This window comes from Rhinatrema bivittatum, chromosome 8 (assembly GCF_901001135.1).
Source record: "Rhinatrema bivittatum chromosome 8, aRhiBiv1.1, whole genome shotgun sequence".
NCBI classification, from domain to species: Eukaryota; Metazoa; Chordata; class Amphibia; order Gymnophiona; family Rhinatrematidae; genus Rhinatrema; species Rhinatrema bivittatum.
The window spans coordinates 5,836,909-5,852,947 of record NC_042622.1 but is presented as its reverse complement, the minus strand read 5'-3'; the positions used below and the strand labels follow the sequence as shown (position 1 = coordinate 5,852,947).

General features: G+C 47.0%; 1 protein-coding gene across 3 annotated transcripts in view; it reads right to left on the bottom strand.

Moving 5' to 3' along the window:
* Window positions 1–16,039, bottom strand: part of FNDC11 (fibronectin type III domain containing 11) — a 91,836-nt gene that overhangs the window by 11,256 nt on the left and 64,541 nt on the right. The window contains exon 1 of one of the 3 annotated variants that reach the window (XM_029612893.1): window positions 3,470–3,594. The exons of the other annotated variants lie outside the window; for them this stretch is intronic. The gene's annotated coding sequence lies outside the window, so the exon portion shown is untranslated. Of the gene's footprint in view, window positions 1–3,469; window positions 3,595–16,039 lie in introns of those variants that run through there. 3 annotated transcript variants of the gene reach the window in all.

Sequence of the window (16,039 nt, the reverse complement as noted above, 5' to 3'; positions counted from 1 at the left end):
TAGCAACCAGGATATTTCAACGGTGGGGTCAACCGACAATAGACCTCTTTGCATCACACCTGAATCACAAAGTAGACAATTTCTGTTTTCTGCACAAACAGAAGCATCAACCAGCCAAGGATGCCTTTGCTCGCCCTTGGAACTCAAGCCTACTATACGCGTATCCTCCGATACCGCTCATAACCAAAACTCTAGTGAAGCTACAACAGGACAAGGGGTCCATGATACTCATAGCCCCATTTTTATTTTTTTTTTTTTGACGACTTGTCCTACTTATAGTGTTATTTGTTATCTGATGACTTGTTTCAATGTAACGCCATAGCCGCGATTGTTCTGTTACAATGGAAACCGATTGTTCTGTTACAATGGAACCGATATGATATTTTTTTCAAGAATGTCGGTATATAAAAATTCTAAATAAATAAATAAATATTGGCCTCAACAAGTATGGTTTCCCACACTTCTAGACCTCTCAATCAGAGAACCAATTCGCCTGGGTGTAGCTCCCACTCTCATAACTCAGGATCAGGGTCAGTTGCGCCATCCCAACCTTCAATCCCTATCCCTGATAGTATGGATGTTGAAAGCTTGATTTTACAACCACTCAATCTTTCCACCAATGTATCTCAAGTGCTTCTAGCTTCACGTAAACCTTCAACACGTAAGAACTATTCTTCAAAATGGAAAAGGTTTACCTTGTGGTGCAGGCAGCAGAGTATTGATCCTTTCTCCTGCTCCACAGGTTCCCTGCTTGATTACTTATACCATCTTTCGGACTCTGGTCTCCAGACTTCCTCCATACGGGTACATCTCAGCTTACCATAACAAGATAGGAGATGCACCTATTTCAAAGCAACCTCTCGTCAGTAGATTTATGAGAGGTTTAACGCACCTTAAACCACCAATTCGGCCACCAGTCACAGAATGGGACCTGAATCTGGTCTTAACAAGACTCATGTGTTCTCCTTTTGAACCCATAAATTCCTGTGATCTAGAATTTCTCACATGGAAGACTATCTTCCTCATAGCCATTACATCAGCTAGAAGGGTTAGTGAATTACAAGCATTTGTCACTTACTCACCCTACACAAAGTTCCTAAATGACAGAATAGTTCTCCGTACACATACAAAATTCCTTCCCAAAGTAGTTACGGAATTTCACTTAAACCAATCCATAGTTTTACCCACATTCTTTCCAAGGCCTCATTCTCTCAAAGGAGAAAGGGCCTTACATACCTTGGACTGTAAACGTGCACTGTCTTTTTACTTAAACCGCACTGCAGTCCACAGGAAATCCAATCAGCTATTTGTTTCTTATGATCCAAACAAACCAGATAAAGCAGTGGGTAAACATACTCTATCCAATTGGCTAGCAGACTGCATACAGTTTTGCTATGAAAAAGCAGGCCTTCCTCTCCAAGGGCGAGTAAAGGCGCATTCAGTAAGAGCAATGTCAACTTCAGTAGCACACTGTCGTTCAGTGCCAATCCTTGACATATGTAAAGCAGCAACATGGAGTTCTCTTCACACCTTTGCAGCTCATTACTGTTTGGACAAACAGGGACGACAAGATTCAGCCTATGGACAATCTGTATTAAAGAACTTGTTTCCAATTTAAACTCAACTCCTTCTACATCCAACCTTGGATTTTCAGAAGGCATTTGACAAAGTCCCTCATGAGAGGATTTTCAGAAGGCGTTTGACAAAGTCCCTCATGAGAGGCTTCTACGTAAACTAAAAAGTCATGGGATAGGAGGCGATGTCCTTTCGTGGATTACAAGCTGGTTAAAAGACAAGAAACAGAGAGTAGGATTAAATGGTCAATTTTCTCAGTGGAAAAGGGTAAACAGTGGAGTGCCTCAGGGATCTGTACTTGGACTGGTGCTTTTCAATATATATATAAATGATCTGGAAAGGAATACGACGAGTGAGGTTATCAAATTTGCAGATGATACAAAATTATTTAGAGTAGTTAAATCACAAGCAGACTGTGATACATTGCAGGAGGACCTTGCAAGACTTGAAGATTGGGCATCCAAATGGCAGATGAAATTTAATGTGAACAAGTGCAAGGTGTTGCATATAGGGAAAAATAACCGTTGCTGTAGTTACACGATGTTAGGTTCCATATTAGGAGCTACCACCCAGGAAAAAGATCTAGGCATCATAGTGGATAATACTTTAAAATCGTCAGCTCAGTGTGCTGCAGCAGTCAAAAAAGCAAATAGAATGTTGGGAATTATTAGGAAGGGAATGGTTAATAGAACGGAAAATGTCATAATGACTCTATATCGCTCCATGGTGAGACCACACCTTGAATACTGTATACAATTCTGGTCGCCGTATCTCAAAAAAGATATAGTTGCGATGGAGAAGGTACAGAGAAGGGCAACCAAAATGATAAAGGGGATGGAACAGCTTCCCTATGAGGATAGGCTGAAGAGATTAGGGCTGTTCAGCTTGGAGAAGAGACGGCTGAGGGGGGATATGATAGAGGTCTTTAAGATCATGAGAGGTCTTGAACGAGTAGATGTGACTCGGTTATTTTCACTTTCGAATAATAGAAGGACTAGGGGGCATTCAATGAAGTTAGCAAGTAGCACATTTAAGACTAATCGGAGAAAATTCTTTTTCACTCAACGCACAATAAAGCTCTGGAATTTGTTGCCAGAGGATGTGGTTAGTGCAGTTAATGTAGCTGGGTTCAAAAAAGGTTTGGATAAGTTCTTGGAGGAGAAGTCCATTAATGGCTATTAATCAATTTTACTTAGGGAATAGCCACAGCTATTAATTGCACCAGTAGCATGGGATCTTCTTAGTGTTTGGGTAATTGGCAGGTTCTTGTGGCCTGGTTTGGCCTCTGTTGGAAACAGGATGCTGGGCTTGATGGATCCTTGGTCTGACCCAGCATGGCAATTTCTTATGTTCTTAAGTTCTTAACCTGCTGTGATCTTCGGCTGCCTCATTTCGACAACAATACTTCACTGTTGCTTCACTACAAAATGACTCGGCCTTTGGCTTGCTAATCACCCATATGTGAGGACTAGCATCCTAAAGCAAAATTGCTTACCTTGTAATAGGTGTTATCCCAGGACAGCAGGATGTAGTCCTCACGGAATCCACCCGCCACCCCGCGGAGTTGGGTATTTTACAATTTATTATTTATTTTGCTAAAGCATGTTGCTACATACGAGACTGAAGAGAGATCTCTGTGGCAGAGAATATCATGGCATGCTGGGCATGCTCAGTGGCCTCACAGGGCCAGTCAAAAGTTTCTAGAAACTTTGACAGAAAGTTTTCCCGCACTAGGGCTCCATCAGTGATGTCACCCATATGTGAGGACTACATCCTGCTGTCCTGGGATAACACCTATTACAAGGTAAGCAATTTTGCTTTCTCAGATTTTGTAATAATCCCATAGCCACCAATTTAGGCTATTGTAAAAAAAATCTAGCCTCCCCATACTCACTGAAGATCGGGTTTCAACCATGATCCCTCCACACAGGTCATGCCAGTCTTGTTGGAAGTCCAGCACTATTGTGCCACTGCGTTTAGGACTATAAGCACCACTCTGTGAAGTTATCCACCTCAGGTCATTCCTCTGCTCGCAGGCAGGCCAAATCTACACCACTGGGTTATGCACTCCTACCTGCAGATGGAGACAGAGTAAAGCTGACTCGCTGACTTACAGTCCTGCCCCAACATTAGTCCGCCAGTATCCTCTGTCCCCAGCATATACTGGACATACATCTTCATAGTGGGAAGTACTCCTGAGGTGCTCCCTCCCTCAGTTGAGTGGTTGAGCTTCTGTGCCTGGCCAGGCTTAGGCTCAAAAAGAAAAGAAGAAAACGGCTGAGGCAAGGCAGTGCCTGGTGGTGAAGGCTTGTGCCTTCTCCCCCTATAGCCGCTGGCCCAATCGCACTTTCAACCAGGGAAGGGCTGAGCTAATGTAAGGGAAAAATGGAGAACTGATAGACCCCCTTTTCTTATCAATGATCATCCTAGGCCCCGTGTCGTAGACTGCAGCATTCTTTCCTGCACACAGATACGCACAGTGCAGCTGTGGCTTAGAGTTGGCGCACACATGAAGCACAGTTAGACTGCGGCATTCTTTCCTGCACACAGATACGCACGGTGCGGCTGTGGCTTAGAGTTGGCGCACACATGAAGCACAGTTAGACTGCGGCATTCTTTCCTGCACACAGATACGCACGGTGCAGCTGTGGCTTAGAGTTGGCGCACACATGAAGCACAGTTAGACTGCGGCATTCTTTCCTGCACACAGATACGCACGGTGCGGCTGTGGCTTAGAGTTGGCGCACACATGAAGCACAGTTAGACTGCGGCATTCTTTCCTGCACACAGATACGCACGGTGCGGCTGTGGCTTAGAGTTGGCACACACATGAAGCATAGACTGCAGCATTCTTTCCTGCACACAGATACGCACGGTGCGGCTGTGGCTTAGAGTTGGCGCACACATGAAGCATAGTCTGCGGCATTCTTTCCTGCACACACATATGCACGGTGCGGCTGTGGCTTAGAGTTGGTGCACACACATGCGTGCATGTATGCGCACAAGCCCACTGCCTAGATTTGCACGGGAACATCCGCGCACACATTGGTATGTGTGCAGGAGACCACGTGGAAGGAGAGTGGCCTTTTCATTATGGATAATGGTGCCAGTGGCTAAAAAGTCTAAAGGCCTTTCTATTTCTGTGGCTTGCCATATAAGGACCATACAGCTGTCGCTGTCACGTGAACTATGCCAGCGTGCCTGTTACCCTGGAATATCCTGGAGGGTCCATTGAGAAGATGGCGTTCCTGGATTCTGGAGCCGGAGGTAATTTTATCCTGCAGGACTTAGTCTCCCAGTTGCGAATCCCTACGCATAGATGGGAGGTCCCGTTAAGAATTACCTCTATCCAAGGGATGCTCCTTCCAGGACCTGTCCTGATGTCCACGGCACCTATTACTATCCGCACTGGGGCGATCCATTCGGAGGAGATAGCCTTCCTAGTGTTGGATAAGGGTGTCCTCCCTGTGGTGCTAGGGTTGCCGTGGTTACAGAAGCACTCGCCCACGATTCAGTGGGATACTTTACAGATTGTCAAGTGGAGCCCTTTCTGCCTAGCTAATTGTATGAAAGTGCCTAAGACTCCCGCACTTCCGTTGATGCACTCTGCCTTAGGTCCTCCTGCACCTTATGAGGACTTTACGGACGTATTTTCCAAGACCAAGGCGGAGATCCTTCCGCAGCATCGTCCATATGACTGCGCTATAGACCTGTTACCTGGTCCTATGCCCCCCTGAGGAAGGGTGTATCCTTTATCATTACCTGAAACCCGGGCCATGGCAGAGTATATTTCAGAGAATTTGGCCAAGGGGTTCATTAGCCCGTCCAAGTCGCCTGCAGGGGCAGGCTTCTTCTTTGTCGGCAAGAAGGACGGCTCGCTGAGACCGTGTATAGACTATCGAGGCCTAAATTCCATCACTAAGCGAGACCATTACCCGCTCCCGTTAATCCCGGAGCTCCTCGATAGGCTCCAGGGAGTGAAGATTTTCACAAAGTTGGACTTATGAGGTGCTTACAACTTAGTCAGAATCCGTCCCAGAGACGAGTGGAAAACTGCTTTTAATACCAGAGACGGGCATTACGAGTATCTTGTGATGCCTTTCGGCTTATGTAATGCTCTGGCGGTGTTCCAGCACCTTATGAATGAGGTGTTACGGGACCTTCTGAACACCTGCGTAATCGTTTACCTCGACGATGTGCTAGTCTACTCCCAGGACCTGCCTTCACACTGTCAGCATGTCCGTCAAGTGCTCCAAATACTTAGGGAGCATGGTCTGTATGCAAAACTGGAAAAATGTAGTTTTGAGAAGACGTCCCTGCCGTTCCTGGGCTACATAGTCTCTGCAACAGGCTTTCAAATGGATCCTGAGAAGGTGGCGGCAATTAAGAATTGGCCCCGGCCGAAGGGCCTTAAAGCGTTGCAATGCTTCCTCGGCTTTTCCAATTTCTACCGTCACTTTATTCCTAACTACTCCCATATTGTGGCCCCGTTGACTGCCCTCACCCGAAAGGGGGCCAACGCGGTGGATTGGCCTGTTCCCGCCTGCCAAGCCTTTGAGGCCCTTAAGGAAGCGTTCTTGTTAGACACCTGCCTTCGTCATCCGGATCCCAGCCGGCCCTTTGTGGTGGAAGTCGATGCCTCCAATGTGGTCGTGGGGGCCGTGCTGAGCCAGTACTCTGATTCTGGACAATTGTTACCCTGTTCATATTTTTCAAAAAAATTCTCCCTGGCAGAGAGCAACTACTGTGTTGGTGATAAAGAGTTGCTAGCCGTGAAACTTGCCCTGGAGGAATGGAGACAGTGGTTGGAGGGAGCCAACCATCCGGTTTCGATTTACACCGATCACAAAAACTTAGCATTCTTGAAGCAAGCCCAATGCCTGAACCCAAGGCAAGCCCGGTGGTCGCTGTTTTTTGATCGGTTCGACTTTACCTTACCCTATCGACCCGGCTCTAAGAATGTTCGAGCCGACACGCTCTCGCACTCCTTTGAGGTCGAAGAGACTCCTGACACTCCTCAGTATATTTTGGATCCTGTGAAAGTGAGCCTTGCAGCAACCTTGGTGTCCTCCCAAGGGAAGACCATCGTTCCATGTCGCTCCTGGAGAGCAGTTCTCACTTGGGCCCATGACTCCCTCACTGGGGGCCATGCTGGCTGTGAAAAGGACCTTAGACTTGTTGAACCGATTCTACTGGTGGCCAACGGTGAGACAGGACGTCCAAGCTTTTGTGGGCTCATGCCCTACCTGCGCCGTTCAAAAACCGCTCATCGGGAGGCCCAGGGGCCTATTGTAACCATTGCCCATCCCGGTGGAGCCTTGGACACACATCTCCACCAACTTTGTCGGATCTTCCCGTCTCAAGAGGTAATTCGGTCATTTGGGTGACCGTAGACCGATTCTCCAAGATGGCGCACTTTGTCCCCTTGCCAAAGTTGCCTTCTGCACCTGACCTAGCTAACCTCTTCGCTCAGCATATCTTTAGACTTCACGGTCTCCCGCAGGATATAGTCTCAGATCGAGGACCACAGTTTACTGCTCAATATTGGAAAGCACTTTGCAAACGTTTCAATGTGGAACTTAGTCTTTCCATTTCTCTGAGTCTTTCCATTTCTCTTAGTCTTTCCATTTCTCTGAGGATGGAACTGCGTTCCATCCTCAGAGTAATGGGCAAACGGAATGGACTAACTGAACCTTGAAGACTTTTCTCCGTTCGTTCGTGAATGAACGACAAGATAATTGGGCCAAGCTACTCCTGTGGGCGGAGTTCTCGTATAATAATCACACGCATGCTGCTACTGGAAGTTCGCCTTTCCTCGTCGTCTATGGGAAGCAACTTTGACTGCCCTTGCCTTCACCTGAACCTAGTGCACTCCCGGCAATGCAACTTTCAGCCCGCCAGCTTCTTTCCTTATGGACGTCTATCCAAGGAAAGATCTGTAAAGCCGCCTAGTCCGCTAAGAAATGGGCGGATAGGCATCGTCAGCCAGCACCCATCTTTCTCCCAGGAGACCGTGTCTGGCTTAGTACCAGAAATCTACAGCTACAATTTCTGTCTCGAAGACTAGCTCTGAGATTCTGTGGGCCTTTTCGAGTCGCCGAACGAGTGGGAGCAGTCTGATACCGATTACGCCTACCCTCCTCCATGCGCATACATGACGTGTTCCATGTGTCATTGCTGAAGCCTCTTGTTTTATCCAGATATCACTCCTGGGCTCCTGAACCATCGGACCCTTCAGTACCGGACGAGGTTACGTATCAAGTACGTGAGGTCTTGGATGTCTGGTTCCATCAACGCCGCTGGGAGTACTTGCTTGCCTGGGAGGGTTACGGACCCGATGATAATTCTTGGGAACCGGCCCGTAACATCCTCGACAAGGACTTATTACAGCAGTTCCATCTGGACCACCCAAGTAAACCCGAACCGGCTAAGAGGGGAGGTACTGTTGCAGTTCTGGCCACGAGCACCGCGATCAGACCCTTACCTCCATGCTCCTGGACCTACTCCTGCTTCTGGAGGCCTGGTTTGCGCCCTGTTTGGTGGTGTTCCCGTGGGGGCCACGCCGCCAGGAAGCTTCCCATGGATGCCCTGCTTCTAGGCGCGCGCCACTTGGATGCTTTTCTAGGCCGTTTCCCGCCAGCAGTGACTCCGCCCAGTTCCTGACGTCAGACGCCGGCCGCGGACACTCAGTCTTTGCCTTGCAATGGGTTTACCTCCCGGTTCCCTGTTGCGTCGTGCCCCGGAGTGAGCTGCCTTGCTACTCGCTCCGTTCCTGCTTGCCTGCTACAGTTCCTGCCTGGTTCCAGTACCCGAATCTTGCTACAGTTCCTGCCTGGTTCCAGTACCCGAGTCCCGCTACAGTTCCTGCCTGGTTCCAGTACCCGAGCCCTGCTTCAGTTCCTGCCTGGTTCCAGAACCCGAGCCCTGTTACAGTACTGATCTACTGTCCTAGTCTGGTTCCAATTTCCAGTCCTGATCAACAACCCGCCTAAGTCCCAGCGGCTGGGGCCCTACGGGCTCCTCCTGGGGGGGCTTCGGCTTCCAAGGGTGAAGCCGCCTAAGTCCCAGCGGTTGGGCTCCTACGGGCTCCTCCTGTGGGAGTACCAGCTTCCAGGGTGAAGAGCACCTCTACGTCCTGCCTGAACATCTGCCTCCCGGCCTGCCACATACTAGAGACATTGACCACCTTTCCCAGTCTCCTGCAGGTCGGCCCAAGGGTCCACTAAACTGAGACTCCCATAACACCCAAGCACTAATTGTACGGCAAAGTGATCGGGCCTTTGCCCAGTTCCCTCCCAGTCTGCTTCAATAAAGGAAAGGACTGGGAGGGAACTTCCCTAGCCCTAACCCTATCCTTCCTCCCTCTTCCCCCGACCCCTAAACCTGCCCTAGCTATCCTCAATTTTTTTGTTTTTATGCTTGCTGCTCCTCCGGAGCAGAAGTAAACTCAATGAGCCAGCCAGCTGCCAGCGCATGCTTCCTGAAACAGAGTCTAATAGTGGTGTCCCGGCCCGCTCCCATCCCACCCCTCTCTGCCCAGACCCTGCCCCCCAGCCCGCCCCTTTCTTCAGGCCCAGCACTTCTGCATGTATCGGGAGTTACATGTCTGACTGGGTCCTTTCTAAAATGCGCTCGGCACACGCAGGGTCTGGCCACATGCATAACCCCCGGTATTTGCACATGCGGGCCTTTTAAAATAGACTTGAAAGTCAATTTGGTTAATAGCAGTTTATGGACTTCTCCAGGAACTTTTCCAAAACTTTTTTAAACCCAGCTACATTAACTTCCCTAACCACATACTCTGGCAATGAATTCCAGAGCTTAATTGTCTTTCAAGGAAAAATAATTTTCTCCAATTTGTTTTAAATGTGCTACTTGCTAACTTCATGGAGTGCCCCTTAGTTCTATTATCTGAAAGTGTAAATAACTAATAGAGATGTGAATCGTGTGATCGATCGTCTTAATGATCGATTTCGGCTGGGAGGGGGAGGGAATCGGATCATCGCAGTTTGGGTTTTTTAAATATCGTGTAAATCGTGTAAATCGAAAACCGGCACACTAAAACATCCCTAAAACCCACCCGACCCTTTAAAATAAATCCCCCACCCTCCCGAACCCCCCCAAAATGCCTTAAATTACCTGGGGTCCAGTGGGGGGGGGAGGGGAAGGGGGAGGGCGGGAAAACCGGCACACTAAAACAACCCTAAAACCCACCCCGACCCTTTAAAATAAATCCCCCACCTCCCGAACCCCCCCAAAATGCCTTAAATTACCTGGGGTCCAGAGGAAGGGTCCCAGTGTGATCTTTTACTCTCAGACCTCCGTGCGTTGTAGAAATGGCGCCGGCGCTACCTTTGACCTGTCAGGTCAAAGGTAGCGCCGGCGCCATTTTGTTTTTTTGTCCCCCGACGTCAGGAGCATAGGAGATCGCTCCCGGACCCCCGCTGGACCCCCAGGGACTTTTGGTCAGCTTGGGGGGGCCTCCTGACCCCCACAAGACTTGCCAAAAGTCCAGCGGGGGTCCGGGAGCGATCTCCTACCACGAATCGTTGTACGGAAAAACGATTCGCGTGCAGGAAGTCGTTCCCGGACCCCCGCTGGACTTTTGGCAAGTCTTGTGGGGGTCAGGAGGCCCCCCCAAGCTGGCCAAAAGTCCCTGGGGGTCCGGAGCAATCTCCTATGCTCCTGACGTCGGGGGACAAAAAAACAAAATGGCGCCGGCGCTACCTTTGACCTGTCATATGACAGGTCAAAGGTAGCGCCGGCGCCATTTCTACAATGCACGGAGGTCCGAGAGTAAAAGATCACACCAGGACCCTTCCTCTGGACCCCAGGTAATTTAAGGCATTTGGGGGGGGTTCGGGAGGGTGGGGGATTTATTTTAAAGGGTCGGGGTGGGTTTTAGGGTTGTTTTAGTGTGCCGGTTTTCCCGCCCTCCCCCTTCCCCTCCCCCTTCCCCCGATTTACGATTTTTTGACAATAAATCGGGGGAATTGTTATTGTATCGCAGCTCTAACGATTTTTGACAATTTAAAATATATCGGACGATATTTTAAATCGTCAAAAAACGATTCACATCCCTAATAACTAATTCACATTTTCCTGCTCTAGTCCTCTCATGATTTTAAACACCTCTATCATATCCCCCCTCAGCCGTCAGCTGAACAGAGCTAACCTCTTTAGTCTTTCCTCATAAGGAAGATGTTCCATCCCCTTCATCATTTTGATCACCCTTCTTTGTATTTTCTCCAGTGTAACTATATCTTTTTTGAGATGCGGCGACCAGAATTTCACACAGTTCTCTGGGTGCGGTCTTGCCATGCAATGATACAGAGGCATGATGACATACTCCATTTCATTCACAATTCCCTTCCTAATAATTCCTAACATTCTGTTGGCTTTTTTTAACCGCCGCAGCACACTAAGCAACAATTTCAATGTATTATCCACTATGACGCCTAGATCTTTTTCCTGGGTGGTAGCTCCTAATATGGAACCTAATATCGTGTAACTACAGCAAGGGTTATTTTTCCCTCTCTGCATCACGTTGCACTTATCCACATTAAATTTCATCTGCCATTTGGTTGCCCAGTCTTCCAGTCTTGCAAGGTCCTCCTGCAATTTATTACAATCCGCATATTATTTAACTACTCTGAATAATTTTGTGTCATCTGCAAATTTGATCACCTCACTCATCGTATCCCTTTCCAGATTATTTATAAATATATTGAAAAGCACCGGTCCAAGTACAGATCCCTGAGGCACTCCACTGTTTACCCTTTTTCTAAAGAGAAAACTGGCAATTTAATCCTACTCTCTGTTTCATGTCTTTTAATCAGTTTGCAATCCACGAAAGGACATCGCCTCCTATTGTATCCCATGACTTTTTAGTTTTCTTAGAAGCCTCTCATGAGGGACTTTGTCAAACGCCTTCACCTTTATCCACATGTTTATTAATCCCCTTAAAGAAAAAATGTAGCAGATTTGTTAGGCAAGACTTCCCTTGGGTAAATCCATGCTGGATGTGTTCCATTAAACCATGTTTCTCTACATGTTCTGTTTCCTGGATCACCAATGGAGCCCTTCTTAAATATTGGGGTTACATTTGCTATCCTCCAGTCTTCAGGTACAATGGATGATTTTAATGATAAGTTACACATTTTTACTAATAGGTCTGAAATTTCATTTTTTAGTTCCTTCAGAACTCTGGGGTGTATACCATCCGGTCCAGGTGATTTACTACTCTTCAGTTTGTCAATCAGGCCTACCACATCTTCTAGGTTCACCGTGATTTGATTCAGTCCATCTGAATCATTACCCATGAAAACCTTTTCCATTACGGTACCTCCCCAACATCCTCTTCAGTAAACACCGAAGCAAAGAAATCATTTAATCTTTCCGCGATGGCCTTATCTTCTCTAAGTGCCCCTTTAACCCCTCGATCATCTAATGGTCCAACTGACTCCCTCACAGGCTTTCTGCTTTGGATATATTTAAAAAAGTTCCAGAAGTTGATGGTGTTGGAGATAGAATCAGTGATTGGCAACAGGATCTGGATGTCGTCGGCGTATATGAAGTGTGTGATCTTTAGACTTGAGAGCAGATGACATAGGGGGAGAAGATAGATGTTAAACAGGATTGGGGAGAGGGAGGATCCTTGAGGGACTCCTAGAGTGGACTTGACCGGATGAGAATCCTTGTTGCTTATTCTAACCTTGTATGTCCTGTTGTTAAGGAATGATTTGAACCATTCAAGGGCTGATCCAGAGATGCCTATATCTGAGAGCCGGGTGATGAGGATAGAGTGTTTTACGGTGTCGATTGCTGCAGATATATTGAGAAGTGCCAGGAGGTAGGGGGTCTTTTTCTCCAGTCCGGAGAGGACTCTGTCCGTCAATGAGATTACATGGTAATCTTGTTTTAGTTAGCAATAATCACGCCTCAGATAAACCTCATTGGCTGTGATACTGCCATGGCATCATAACAGTCATTTTATTGTAACACAGAAGGAATTCAGTTTCCTAACACAATTTTACATCCTTACACATAAAGGAAACTATTTTTTATTTCAATACTTTATTCATACTTATCTTATACAAAAAATGTTTCTCATATGTATAAAACAATACACCACCAAATTCACTAAAATCACCCTAAATACCCCACAATACACATTCACACACACCATTCATACCATTATAAAATTCATGCCCAATACCCAACAATATAGGATCCTACTTGTTTCACTCTCTCAGAGCTTCCTCAGGGGTTATTACAGATATTCAAATACAGCACTTACAGAATCAGTCACCTTCTTGTGTTATTAACAATACTTTCTCTTACAAATGTTCAAATATTACATTCATTACTTTGATGTCATATTGTACATTTTCTGATATTATCCATATCTCTCTAATTCTTCATATCTTGGGACTTCACTAATGCTGTCAAATACTTCACCGGGTAATAATAATATTATTCTTCTTATCTCCGAACCATACCGGTTTTCTTCCCAATATTTTCTACAAAAGATAATAAAATATTATCCTCCCCCTATATAAATATTTATAATTTTACCTACTTGATCTTCCTTTTTACCGAACCTTCCCTATTGTCGGTTACTTCTCATCTCAAACCATCACTCATTTCAACATGTCCGCAGCTCCCCTGCTCGTTGGAGAGAGAAATAAGAACATGTATTAAGATCAGTGGGGGTGGGGAGGTCACGTGATGTAATAGCGGGAAGACGTGTCTCTTCCTGGCTCCGGGCACGCCTCGACTATCGCGCATTGTTTTCGCGGATAAAGAGCCCCCCGACCATTTTTGGTTATACGGGAGACAGGGCGGATGTCCAGCGCCCGCACCCGAAATCAGGCGGCGCCTCAAAGGACGATTAAATCCAGTAAAATGTGAAAAGAAACACCGCAAGATTCAGTCTAAGATGGCGGCCGCAACAGAAAATGAGTCCCCTTCCCCCCAGGTACCTTTAACGCTCGCCAATATTAAGGACGCTATTCAGGAGGCCCTTGATGAAAAAGGGGCACAGATCATGGCGCAGCTGGGGGAGGTAAAAGACTCTTTAGCGGCTTTACTGCCGTGATTGGAAGCCACTGAAGCGCGAATCTTGGAGCTGGAAGATGCGGCGAGTGTTACTGCTCCAAATATGGCGGCCCGAGACAAAACGTTGCAGGCACTGCAGGCAAAAGTGGAGGAGTTAGAACAGAGCCCAGCAAGATAATTTGCGCTTTTTGGGCTTTTCAGAGTCCATTGAGAAACGCTCTCTTTGCTCACTTTTGGAGAGCTGGCTCCCGGAGGTGCTTGAATTGCCCCATTTACAGGGGAAGGCTGGTGGTAGAGCGGGCTCACCGACTGGGAGTGAGGTCCCTGTCCTCAGGATGCCCGCAGCTTGTGATCGCTCATAAGGTGGAGATATGGCGGGCGTCCAGATCCAAACCAGACCTGCTTTACCAGAATTCTTCCATCAGGATCTTTCAAGATTTCTCGGCCTCCATGTCAGAGGCTCGGAGGGGCTTCTCGTCTGTATGTTCCACTTTATATAACAGAGGAATTAAATTTGCCCTGTTGTTTCCTGCCAGGCTGTGGGTTTGGCATGTGGGGAAAATGCATACATTCGAATCAGCGGAGCTGGCAAAAACGTTTTTGGAATCAATTGTCACCTGAAATACTATGGACTTGCAATACTTTGATTATTTTCTCACGGCACAGAGTGTGCAGATTTTTTATTTTTTGATTTCCTAGTGCTGATTTCTGAATATTGTCGGCTGGACAGTAACACCAGGGGGCCTTGGACAATTTTTTTTTATCTCAGAGGCCTAACGTTTTTTTCTTTCACTCGTCAACCTACGGGGGTCCAATCCTCAACTGTGCCTCACATCACGCTTCCACAGCTTGGTACCTAGCTGACATTGTGCATTTACTAGAAGGAGCACTGAAAGGATTGATGTCTACCAGCTGGAGGGCGTATATTTTCATATTTCCTCCTGAGAGTTTTTCAACAGAAACATCACATATTGCATGGCAGCAGGGCTGGACTTTCTTGGGTGGTTTGTTATAGTAGACCTCGTAGTTTATGACCTGATGTTCTCATTGTTTCCATGTATATTTCTGATGTATAGACCATAATGGCCTGTGAGTTGGTTTGTCTTACACATTTCCCACTGTGTTCAGGTGGGACAGGTTATTTGGGTTTTGGCTGGGAACAGAGAGAAGTCCAAGTATTAGATAAGTAAGTTTATAAGTTTGGGCGCTGTTTGTGGAAGGGCAAAAAGATATGGGGTAGGGTCCGGGTACATTGAAACGTGATCGTGATACTTCCTTATGGGAGGTCGAAGGGAGAAGAGGTGGAGACAGAAGGGAATGGGAAGTCCTGTAGACTTGGGAGGGAAGGGGAGGGTTATAGTAGGACGGAGGGGAGGGGGAAAGGGGGAAGGGTAAAGGGGGGAGTTTGGGGCTACAGGGTTGTTGAGGTGACAGATGGGGTGGGGAGGGATGTAGAATGTGAGTATTTGCGGGTGAGTATAGAAGTTTTTCTCTTTATCACAATTGTAACTTTTCAACTCCATTGGTGGGAGGAGCAAGGGGGGGAGCCTCAGCTGGGAGGGCCGCCGCCTAGGAATTTCAGGTGAGATCCATTGCAATTTTTTTACTGGTCAGTTCAGATATGAGTAATTCTACACGAATTGTTCTTGGAATGTTGTGGATTAAACTCCCCGATAAAACGCTCTAAAGTACTCTCCTTACTAAAGCGGAAAAAAGCACTGGTGGCATATTTGCAGGAGACGCATCTTACTGATGTTGAACACATAAAGCTGCGTCGTGATTCGGTGGGGGAGGTGTGGTTTGCCTCAGCCTCATCAAAATCAGCGGGAGTAGCAATTCTGATCCATAAGCGGCTTCCCCTTAAAATTATTAAAGAAATTGCAGATCCTAAAGGCCGCTTCCTCATCTTTGTTACGGAACTGTTTGGCCAGACTGTCGTATTATATAATGTGTATGCCCCCAATATTTATACTCCCCATTATTTTCGCGGCCTTTACTAACATTTGCTTCCGTTTCTAACGGATACAATTATTATCGGGGGGATTTCAATACCATTCGTGATGCGCAGTTAGATGCATCTCAGTCTCGTCGCAGAGAGCCAGGTATGGGGTGGGGCCCTCACTTCTTGGAAACCTCCTTGCATTTACTGGATGCATGGCAAATCTTACAACCTCCAGATCGAGACTTTACCCATGTCTCTCAGGTGCACGCGTCATTTGCCCGACTGGATTATTTCCTTGTGAGTTCACATAATTTTCCTTCCGTTCAAGACGCAGGAATAGAAGATATTGTGATATCAGACCATGCCCCTATCTGGGTAGACTTTCTTTTCTCTGGATGCCAGTCCTCGGTAAAGCACTGGCGATATCCATACTATCTGGCCCAAGATACGAAATTTCAAGAC